Source organism: Bombina bombina, chromosome 8, assembly GCF_027579735.1.
Source record: "Bombina bombina isolate aBomBom1 chromosome 8, aBomBom1.pri, whole genome shotgun sequence".
Lineage (NCBI taxonomy): Eukaryota > Metazoa > Chordata > Amphibia > Anura > Bombinatoridae > Bombina > Bombina bombina.
This window is the reverse complement of record NC_069506.1, coordinates 317706775-317718115: the sequence shown is the minus strand read 5'-3', so window position 1 is coordinate 317718115 and position 11341 is coordinate 317706775. Positions and strand designations below refer to the sequence as shown.

Genomic DNA, 11341 nt, shown 5'->3' with positions numbered 1-11341 from the left:
CTATATGTGTTCCTTTAATTGGTGTGTATTGATTATGTATATTCTTTATTAAGGATTACATTTACTAATTTGTAAATTATTATGCACTGATGTATATAATTAATTTGATGTATTTTTTTGTATATATCTATATATCTATCTATATATATATATATATATATATATATATATATACACATATACAGTCTTGTAGGTTTTTCATTTAATTTTTTATCCTTTTCCCTATCATGTGCTTATATATTGCTTATATATTTATTAGTTGCCTTGTTAAAATAATGATTGTATAACTATAACAAATTTGCACTTGATATGATAGGGTTAATTCAATTTTGTATGTATTGCGCCCCCTAGTGGGGATTGTGTATAAATAGAAGCTTGTGAACAGTGTGAAAATTAGCTTGATAAAGGGATCACTCCCGAAACGTCGCTCTGTTACCCCCTGTGTGTTTTTTAATAAACTCCTTGTTTTGCAGCCACCTTTGGACTTTTTATGTGATATTGGGAGTATTGTGGAGCTCCTGTGGTTTGCATGTAGTACCCTTAGTGCTGGATTTTAACGTGGCCAACAACTTTTAGCGCACCCTAAACATTTAAGGCATAGCTCAGTGAGAGCTATTGGTGTGCTTATTGCACTGGTATTGAGTTAAGTGTTGGGCTGGAGCGCAATCCTAAATACCACTGTAAAATCTAGCATTTGAGACCTGAAGAAAACCTTAATTTAATAATATCACACAGAACTACATAAACAACTTCACTACTTTCCCACCATTGGCTTAGTGGACCCTCAGATTAGCGCTTGAGCAATATATGACATGAATTTATTGCCCGCCCCCATAGAAATCTATAATATGAGGGATTTAGTGAAGCTGAACTATACGGCATACAGATTTTAGACTATTGCTGGAGTGATAAAAAAAAATAACTTTGAACGTGTAATATTAGAGCAATAATAGAAACACCATTGATTGTTTAAGAGATCGTTAATACACAATAGTGCTAATATTTGTGCAAACACTAATCTAGAACAATGTGTTAGGAATAAAGAATGGAAGTAAATAGATACAAAGGAACAAATCTTGTACAAAGGATCAACAATGGGTTAAAAACAGCTTTTAAGAATTTTAAACTTTGTATTTTGCAGTTGGAGAGTAGAAAACAGAGATGATCATGGAACAGATATCAATGTCTTAAGAAATTAAAATAGCTATATTTGAATTTGTAGGAGCATAGATGAGAAACTGATTTTACCATCTAATGGTATAATAGAATGAAAGATAAATGTTACCTGTCTTTATCTGAGCAACTGCGTGCATGATGATTACAATGAAGTCACCAATGTTGTCCAAGCAAGTAAATGGTATAAATAAAACACTGTTGTCCTTATCATAATAAGAATCTACTGATCGCAGCTCTGCATTGTCTGCACCAGGACTTAGTCTTGGAATTGTTTCTGCCATTAAAAGAATCAATGGTTTCTGAGCATATCCAAGACAGAGAAGATGTAAGACGGTACTGCCAAATCGGTAGACAATAAATTGTCGAGGTGACAACTTGCTCATATCCATGGGAACCAGGACACTACTAGTCAATGGTATGGAACTTTCTTCCAGGGATTTGTCTAAAGGAAACATGCATAAAAGTTTATATATATATACACACACACACACACACACATATATATATATATATTGTAATTTTTCTTTTAATATTAGTTATAATAAAGTTAAAATCATTTCAGATTAAGCAAAATTGGTTGGATATAGCAGTGGTATTATAAACAGCTTTGAGTATGATTTTTGTACTCCCCTAATTAATTTTCCTTTACTGCTTAAAAACACATATTGTGACTGTTATAGTCTGGATAAAGGAAACAAATAGCTCTGTTATCAATATGTGACTAAAACTTTGTGATACCGCTGATTATATCTCAAATATTGTTGTATTGATCTCCTTTTCCAATTGTGTTAATGTATATGTTATAAAATCAATAAAAAATTTAAATAAAAAAAAAAACATATTGTTTTTTTTTCTAAGTGGTATTTTTTGCCATTAAGTTTATGAATAAGCCATTGTAATATTATAAAATGCAACTATTGCGCTTGCAAATCTTAGTTCATTACAATATGACTTTGCAGCCTGGAGAGCGCTCTCATTACAATTTATTAGGCAGCAATATGGCCTCTTATTGGCTGTACAGCCTCCCTGCATTTTAAAGAAAAAACCTGCCAAAATATAACTTTAGATATATTTCACAAGGTAGGAAAGGGTCATAGGGCAACACAATCCCACAATACTATAAAAACATTGCATAAAACAAATGATGTCCCTTTAAGCGCTGTAGTGCTGCGGAATCTGTTGGCGCTCTACAAATAACCAATAATAATAATTATAATAAGAGGCAGTGTAAAAAAATGATTATAGTTTGTTAAAGAAAAGGTACTAGACGGCACAGTCATATAATGCCAGACCAGTGTTAAGTGTTAACATGCATTAAGGTCGATCACAATCCTTTAGAAAAGTATGTAATGATTTATCTTCAGAAACCTCTAGACTTTACTGGTGATTTTCTGGTGAAACACCTTAGATACTTTTTTCTAAAGATTGTGATCAACACCTATATTAGAAAACGACACACTGTGGGGCCAAATTATCAATGTGCAGGCGAACATGATCCGCTGTAGTGGATCATGTCCACTGCACATTGATTAATACCAACAGCATACGCTGTCGGCATTTATCATTCCACAATCATTCCTTGTAAAATGCTGGTGCAATGCTTCCCCCTGCTGATTCGCGGCCAATCGGCTACTAGCGGGGGTGTCAATCAATCTGATGGTATCTGATCGTGCTTATTGCTGTCCGCCACCTCATAGGTGGTGGACGAGTTAAGAAGCAGCGGTCTTAAGACTGCTGCTTCTTAACTCCTGTTTCCAGTGAGCCTAAAGGCGCGCGCTGAAACAGATACATTTGCCTGCTTTAGGGGTTTGATAAATCGGCCCCTATGAATATGAAGGGGTCTAGGATTTGTTAATCCTTTCTTTCACGTCATATAAAGGTTTGATGCTGCAAGCATTGTCACAATAGCGCTATGTTATAAAGGGATCTGCATTGTGATCGAGATCGCTGGTGAAATGTTCTAAATAGGCATAAATGATAATGAATTAACCGAATGAAGGATAAGGCAGCAACTCGCGGCTTTTGAAAGAGACGAATGCCGCAAACAGCTGCCTTCTTCCACATTTAGAGCATAGCGAATGATCCGAATGCCCATGCCTAGTCATAAAGGGATGAAATCAGTGTTAGAGGAAAGTCTTATCAAGTGGTATTTCACTATACTTCACTGTGGGATGTGTTTGTTCTCTGACACTGGTGGAATTTTAAAAGCAGCTTTATCATCTACAGCAAAGTTTTGATGTAAATAATCTCTTTACACAGTAATAAATGGCAATAAAATGAACGTGTCAACCAAAACCTATCCCCTTTTGTTACAATATAATAGTGAAATTACAGCCACCAGCCTCACTATACAAGATAGTATCTGAGAAATGTTGGGAAATATGCAGCATACTATTAAGTATTAACCCTTTGAAATGTGAAAATTTCTATACTCTAATGTGAAGAAGTTATTTTACCCTGTGCAGCCTGTGACTTAAGAGCTTCTTTTATCTCCTCCAGGGTTTTAGCGAGAGGGCTGGCTGCGATCAGTTTTTTCAGATTTTCTTCTCTACACAGATTTGTCATAAATATCAACGGCTGTAAATGAAGCCCTAAACCAAAGAACAAACACGTTACATGATTTTTTATTTAAAACAAAATCTGATTACATCTTAATCTTAATCTACATCTTTAAGAAATTACTTAAAGTGAAGGTAAAGTTAGATCGTTCTTTGTACAGTATTCAATTTTGCAGCTTATAAAATACAGTCGCTACGTTTTTTTCTTTGAAACATTACTTATTTCTATAATATTGAGGTTTGATTTTTCCCTACCGTTCCGTTTCAAACTCCTCCCATGAGCCATTTTCTTGATTTCTGGTATTGTGACGTATAGAGCGGTCCCACTCGTGCACGGTGTCTATAAGAGCTGCGCATGCGCATAAACTCGCTGACGGTCAACAATGCGCACGTGGTAATCCCGTCCCGTAATAAGCCTTCTACGTAACCCTATATGAAAATTTGAGCATGCGTGAAACGGGGCCGCACTTGCCTTCCAAGTGTGAGCAAAAAAATCTAACACATGCGCATAGCGTACAAGATGGGTTAAATTTGGATATTGCAAGATGCAAACTAAAAACGTAGATAACACGGGATAAAAGTAAAATTAGAAATTTTAATGAATGAAAGTGCCATTTATTTGTGCTTATATGTATAGGATTAGATTCAAATAGAGCAAAGGTTACCTTCACTTTAAGTAAACTGAACATGATACCAGGGGGCAGATTTATCATGTCTGCCCGACATTGATAAATGTTGACAGCATACGCTTTCGGCATTTATCATTGCACAAGCATTTCTAATTAAATGCTTTTGCAATGCCGCCACCCCTGCACATTCGCCTGAAGGCTCACGCAGAAACTGCTGCATTCGCAGCATCATAAATTGGCCCCAATTAGTGATGTCGCAAACTTAAAATTTTGCGTTCGCAAACGGCGAACTTCCGCAAATGTTCGTGAACGGGCGAACCGCCATAGACTTCAATAGGCAGGCAAATTTTAAAACCCACAGGGACTCTTTCTGGCCACAATAGTGATGGAAAACTTGTTTCAAGGGGACTAACACCTGGACTGTGGCATGCCGGGGGGGATCCATGGCAAAACTCCCATGGAAAATTACATAGTTGATGCAGAGTCTGGTTTTAATCCATAAAGGGCATAAATCACCTAACATTATAAAATATGAGAAAAAAATGGAAAAAAACACACTTTTTCTAACTTTGACCCCCAAAATCTGTTACACATCTACAACCACCAAAAAACAACCATGCTAAATAGTTTCTAAATTTTGTCCTGGGTTTAGAAATACCCAATGTTAACATGTTCTTTGCTTTTTTTGCAAGTTATAGGGAAATAAATACAAGAAGCACTTTGCTATTCAAAACCACCTTTTTTCAAAATGAGCGCTTGTTACATTGGAACCCTGATATCTGTCAGGAATACCTGAATATCCCTTGACATGTATATATTTTTTTTTAGAAGACATCCCAAAGTATTGATCTAGGCCCATTTTGGTATAATTCATGCCACCATTTCACCGCCAAATGCGATCAAATAAAAAAAAATTGTTTACTTTTTCACAAACTTTAGGTTTCTCACAGAAATTATTTATAAACAACTTATGCAATTATGGCATAAATGGTTGTAAATGCTTCTCTGGGATCCCCTTTGTTCAGAAATAGCAGACTTATATGGCTTTGGCGTTGCTTTTTGGTAATTAGAAGGCTGCTAAATGCCACTGCGCACCACACGTGTTTTATTCCCAGCAGTGAAGGGGTTAATTAGGGAGCATGTAGGGAGCTTGTAGAGTTAATTTTAGCTTAAGTGTAGTGTAGTAGACAACCCAAAGTATTGATCTAGGCCCATTTTGGTATATTTAATGCCACCATTTCTACGCCAAATGCGATCAAATTTAAAAAAAACTTAATTTTTTTTCGCAATTTTAGGTTCCTCACTGAAATTATTTACAAACAGCTTGTGCAATTATGGCACAAATGGTTGTAAATGCTTTTCTGGGATCCCCTTTGTTCAGAAATAGCAGACATATATGACTTTGGCGTTGCTTTCTGGTAATTAGAAGGCCGCTAAATGCTGCTGCGCATCACACGTGTATTATGGCTAGCAGTGAAGGGGTTAATTAGGTAGCTTGTAGGGATCTTGCAGGGTTAATTTTAGCTTTAGTGTAGAGATCAAAAGAGTAAAAATAAATGCCAAGATACAGCGCTACACTACCCTCAGATGAGGGTTGGGTTGCTAAAGATGGTGTCCACGACTAGGAATGTGTATACATAAAGGTTAATATATAATATTGTGTTACACAAAGAATATATATAAAACCATGTGAAAAAGTACTTAAAAGGTAAAAGATTAAAAACAAAATATATATATATAGGATGTGATATTAAAATGTATTAAACAAACATTTTATTAACATAAACTGACAGTTAAAAATACAGTTAAAAATAGATTCAACAATCTAATGGATTGCCCCATACAATGTCCAAGAAGTTATGTCCTATGTAACATACAAGTGTTTAAGTCCCATACCAAAATGTCCAAAGCAAATGTTCAAGGTTAATATCCAAAAAAAATAAAAATGATAATATGTCCAAAGTTGGTGTAAAAATCAAAAAGGTGAAAAAATGTAAAAAATATAAAAAATATATTAAAAAATATTTTTTGAAAAGATGAAAAAATGAATAAAAATATATAAAAAATATATGAGTTGTGATCAGCAACCCATATGGAAGGAATATAATATATGTGATAGTGAATAATTCTCGTGAGGTGTACACCTAAAAAGTGTGTATAAAAATGTGTGTATATAAAAGGGTGTGGTAAAAAATGTGTCATAAAAAATGTGTCATAAAAAAGGATTCAAAATCCTGGTGAAATAAATAAAGTCCAAATTGCTCCAAAAAAATGTGTATATAATTCCAAGTATTCCAGTCTTGAGAAAGGTCCCTGAGGACCGAAACGCATTGGCTATACACTGGTATTGCAGCTCAGAATATATCTGGTGAGTAGAATACTGTTGTTGTCATTCTAAAGTGATTTTATTGCACTATGTCTATTTTCTGTACACTTTTTTAGGTACAGGAGGATATCCCATTACATTTGATAACCTTTTAAGAAGAGGAACATCAACCCAGCACTTTCTACACTCACATTTGGAATACTTGGAATTATATACACATTTTTTTGGAGCAATTTGGACTTTATTTATTTCACCAGGATTTTGAATCCTTTTTTATGACACATTTTTTATGACACATTTTTTACCACACCCTTTTATATACACACATTTTTATACACACTTTTTAGGTGTACACCTCACGAGAATTATTCACTATCACATATATTATATTCCTTCCATATGGGTTGCTGATCACAACTCATATATTTTTTATATATTTTTATTCATTTTTTCATCTTTTCAAAAAATATTTTTTAATATATTTTTTATATTTTTTACATTTTTTCACCTTTTTGATTTTTACACCAACTTTGGACATATTATCATTTTTATTTTTTTTGGATATTAACCTTGAACATTTGCTTTGGACATTTTGGTATGGGACTTAAACACTTGTATGTTACATAGGACATAACTTCTTGGACATTGTATGGGGCAATCCATTAGATTGTTGAATCTATTTTTAACTGTATTTTTAACTGTCAGTTTATGTTAATAAAATGTTTGTTTAATACATTTTAATATCACATCCTATATATATATATTTTGTTTTTAATCTTTTACCTTTTAAGTACTTTTTCACATGGTTTTATATATATTCTTTGTGTAACACAATATTATATATTAACCTTTATGTATACACATTCCTAGTCGTGGACACCATCTTTAGCAACCCAACCCTCATCTGAGGGTAGTGTAGCACTGTATCTTGGCATTTATTTTTACTCTTAACTTTTGGAGTCTGGTTGGGAGACTCCGCCTATATCAGATATAGCTTGTATGGTATTATTGTGGCGCTGATAGATATACATTCATTTGAACTACAAATCCCTCTTAGTGTAGAGATCAGCCTCCCACCTGACACATCAGACCCCCTGATCCCTCCCAAACAGCTCCCTTCCCTCCTGCACCCCACAATTGTCCCCACCATCTTAAGTACTGGCAGAAAGTCTGCCAGTACTAAAATAAAAGGTTTTTACATTTTGTTTAATTTTTATAGCATATTTACATATGCTGTGGTGTAGCATCCCCCCTTAGCCCCCAACCTCCCTGATCCCCCCCAAAACAGCCCAAGATGGTCTGCCTTATTGGCAGCCATCTTGGGTACTGGCAGCTGCCTGCTATTATTTCACAGTCAAAAAAGTTTTTTTTTTTTTTAAATGTACACTACTGTTACACCAGATATGAGTGGTGGCACTGGGCAAGTAGGCACAGTATACGCTGTAAACCTGACACACACGCTGGCAGGCAGGCAGGCAGGCAACTGCAATTAGATTACACAGGGAAAAAAAAAAAGCAGACTGATGTTCTATACCTAAAGAGGGCTTTTTGGGGTGGTGTCCTTACAGCAGAGATCAGATGAGTCCTTCAGGACTGTAGTGGACACTGAATACACTAGCCTAGCTATCAATTTCCCTATTAAATCAGCAGCAGCTACACTGTCCCTCCTCTCCCTAAGAATGCAGCTTCCGAATAAATCTAAAATGGATGCTGTGCAGGAGGTGGGAGGGTCTGGGAGGGAGGGTCTGCTGCTGATTGGCTGGAATGTGCCTGCTGACTGTGAGGTACAGGGTCAAAGTTTACTCAATGATGACGTATAGGGGGCGGATCGAACATCGCATATGTTTGCCCGCCGCGGCAAACGCGAACATGCTATGTTCGCCGGGAACTATTCGCCAGCGAACTATTTGCGACATCACTAGCCCCAATATGTTTATCCAAAAAATACAACACAGCTGCCTTTCTAATTAAAGTTGTTAAAGATTTTGTTGGATCAAAAAATAATTTGAGTGACTTAGGGGCGATATATAACACAGCATATAGATGGAGGAGGAGTAATAATAATCTTAGCTTCTAAGGAAGAGAATGTGGAGTAATAAATAGAGATAGGTAGGGAGACAGGGAGGTAAGGAGAGATAGAGAGGTAGGGAGAAAGGTAAGTAGGTAGAATGAGGTAGGGAGAAAGGTAAGTAGGTAGAATGAGGTAGGGAGAAATGTAAGTAGGTAGAATGAAGTAGGGAGAAAGAAAGATGGGGGAGAGAAGGAAAAGGAAGGTAGGGAGGGATTGTGGGAGACAGGGAGATAGAGAAAAAGAGATAGGTAGTTGGGAAGAAACCAGGTTTCAGTAAGAGTCAGGAGGTTGAAATAGTTGAAGATGAAAGGAGACAGACTAAATTAAGCTTGTTGAAAGCTGTATAGCACCCAACTGAAAGGAGTCTGTGTTTTGAGTGGGCAGTGTTTTTTAGTTAACTTTTTGTAAATTATACATTAAAAAGGTTGGGAATATAAGAAAACCCAGGGCTAGGAGAGATATCTCCTTCTTAATTCAAGTCTTGTTTAATCTTTGAATAATTCTGAATTCCATCATTTAGAAAGACACAATTTAATCCCTACAACTCTTTTCCTATAGATAATCTTAAAGTGATATAAAATCTAAAGTTTTTCTTCCATGATTCAGATAGAGCATACAATGTTATCCAACTTTCTAATTTACTCCTATCAATTTTTTCTTAGTTCTTTTGCTATCTTTATTTGTAAAGCAGGAATGTAAGCTTAGGAGCCTGCCCATTTTTGGTTCAGCACCCTCGGTAGCAAGTGTTGATTGGGGGCTACATTTATTATTTTCTTTCATTTTATTTGATATAATTATTTATTTTATATATTTTTCTGTAGTGTATGGTCCCCCGTCAGCCCATACTTTTCTGAAGCATAGGGCCCACCCCTCCCTCTCCCTTTATAACTTTTCTGTAGTGTAGGGAACCCTGCCCCTCCCTCCCCCTCCTCCGCTGGGCTGGCCACCTGTCTTCTTCCCTTCCACTGCTCCCACTTAGCACCAATGGAGGATTATTACAGACATTGACACAGACTGTAATGATCATCGATCTGGCTTCAAATGGTAAGGGAGCACAATACTCCCTTACCATAAAATATCAAACAATAGATTCCAGCCTCCGAATTTAAAACAGACCTTTATTTTCTTCCATTGATTCCAATGAAAAAAGGTACAATGTTTCAGGGTAGTACTAGGCCCTTAGTCATGTACTGGCCTGCAATGTTATATTCTTTTACCTTGGCAAGTCTGTGATTCCATGCCCCCAGTGACAAAGAGTGTGCTGTTTTCCACTATTTGTGATAATAACTCTTACCATATAATGGCAGATGCTTTCTGCTCCCGCTGTCTAAGCTGACAGTAGGGACCGCAACATGCACCTCTGAGTTGGATGTAGGTGCTATGTCAACAAAGAATGCTGGGCAAGGTACTGTGTGAAATAGAGTAGTATCAGCTGTGCACTAGCTACAAATTAAAGAACTACACAAATGTGTGTACCTATGAACCAATGAACAGTAGCAGGAAGTACCTATCAGCCAATGAACAGTAGCAGGAAGTACCTATCAGCCTATGAACAGTAGCAGAAATTACCTATCAGCCAATGAACAGTAGCAGAAAGTATCTCTCAGCCAGTGAACAGTAGCAGGAAGTACCTATCAGCCAATGAACAGTAGCAGGAAGTACCTATCAGCCAATAAACAGTAGCAGGAAGTACCTATCAGCCAATTAACATTCATTGAACAGTAGCAGAAAGTACCTATCAGCCAATGAACAGTAACAGGAAGTATCTATCATCCAATGAACAGTAGCAGGAAGAAACTACCAATCATTGAGCATTTGTAAACAAAACTAATGCTGCAATATTACCTTTAATTTAAATTTAAACAATTTAGAGAGGCAAACAAGCACATTCTGTAACATTTAAATGCTACAAATCATAGCTGGATTATGATGTTTGGCTTCTCTAGGGAGTATGAGATTCTATAGCTATTAAATAGTCAGTCATGCAATGTTATACACAAAATTTGAAGATAGTTATTATCTCCTTAAGGACCAGTGACGTACCCTGTATGATTCTGGTCTTTCTATGGGGTTTGTGTTACTAATTTCCGGTGACCAGAAGGGAGGGTATAATTGCACAGTCCTGCCGATTGAGGCGGGACCTGCGCTATTTTAAACAAGGAACCACTTAACAACTGGCGATGTACAAGCTTATGTTTCCCCTCTTACCTTCAAAGGAGAGAGCAGCAATATCTCCATTTCTATGACCAGTATAAGTTTTCTTGTTTGTTGATTCCTAAAAAAAAATTTTTTTTTTATAGTAGTCTAAAGTCTCATAATCTTATACATTATCCTATAGCACAAGTATATCTGCATGAACGTTCCTGCATTCTTCCTTAGGGCTTTCTTGTAAATGTTCAAACCTTCTCCTTACTATTATTATCTATCACCAAGATTAAAACCAATAGTAAGTGCACAACAAAGTGCTTACTGTAAGCACAAACGCGTTTCGGCTGTATTAATCAGCCTTTCTCAATGTGAACAAGTAAGCTGAGGCCCGGGTGCCACCCCTTTATATAGTGCTTGTAAAAAAGTTCATAGC

General features: G+C 36.2%; 1 long non-coding RNA gene across 1 annotated transcript; it reads right to left on the bottom strand.

Moving 5' to 3' along the window:
- Nucleotides 1-1488: 1488 nt before the first annotated feature.
- On the bottom strand, nucleotides 1489-10999 carry LOC128638219 (uncharacterized). Its single transcript, XR_008399068.1, has 3 exons — nucleotides 10969-10999; nucleotides 3633-3767; nucleotides 1489-1618 (listed from the first exon to the last, which is right to left on the bottom strand). It is a non-coding gene; the product is annotated as an uncharacterized LOC128638219 (long non-coding RNA).
- Nucleotides 11000-11341: the final 342 nt, after the last annotated feature.